This window comes from Oryzias latipes, chromosome 3 (assembly GCF_053564925.1).
Source record: "Oryzias latipes strain Hd-rR chromosome 3, Olatipes_Hd-rR_3.1".
NCBI lineage: Eukaryota > Metazoa > Chordata > Actinopteri > Beloniformes > Adrianichthyidae > Oryzias > Oryzias latipes.
In genome coordinates, this window is record NC_136239.1 from 7,264,873 (window position 1) to 7,265,679 (window position 807).

At 36.7% G+C, this 807-nt stretch overlaps 1 non-coding gene across 1 annotated transcript; it reads left to right on the forward strand.

Moving 5' to 3' along the window:
* The first annotated feature begins 308 nt into the window (after positions 1-308).
* Positions 309-380, forward strand: trnaq-cug (transfer RNA glutamine (anticodon CUG)). The gene has a single exon. It is a non-coding gene; the product is annotated as a tRNA-Gln (tRNA).
* The last annotated feature ends 427 nt before the right edge of the window (positions 381-807 follow it).

An 807-nucleotide genomic window follows, 5' to 3' on the forward strand; every position in this document is an offset into this window, starting at 1 on the left:
CGGCCCTGGTAGGGTCTCACATGCCAGACAGGTCCTAGGTGACGAGCCAGACTAAGAGCGGTTCAGACCATTTTGTAATGACACCAAATAAATGATGGCATCTATTCAAAAGGTAAGGACTAAACTAAACAGACTAGGCTAAACTTTTAAAATATGTCCAGCATGAGAGGCTTTCAGCTCTCATCTGTTTTATTTGACCTCTGGAAGAGGCCGCCATGTTGAATAAAAAAAAAAAAGCACCTTTAGTACCCGATCTACTGAAAACTCGTTGTTGGGATTTTTAACCTGTAAAATGTGAGTTTACATAAGGTTCTATGGTGTAATGGTTAGCACGCTGGACTCTGAATCCAGTAGTCTGAGTTCAAATCTCAGTAGAACCTTGAAACTCTCCTTATTCATCAATGTTACATGAATCTAAACAATCAGTGCCTCAAACTAACAAATCAAAAATAACCAGCACCCTCAAACAAACCTTCTGACCTTTAGCAACTCATATTTTTTCCCCGAAAATATTTCTATGCACTTTACTGTTAGTGTACAAAATATGTCACATTATTTTCTATATGTAGTTCTAATTTTGATCATAAATCTTGGTCGGCATATTTTCACATTACAGTTTTTTTTATGAAACCTGTGAAATTGCAGATGCTAGTAGGACTATAAACACTCAAAAAGGTTTCAAAACGTCAAAAAAACTCGTCACAAGCCATCAAAAGCCCAAAACTGATGACACAAAAAACACAAAAAGCCTAAAAAAAACCTCAAAGGAAAGGTAAAAGCCCAAAAAGACATGACCAGTATATGGTA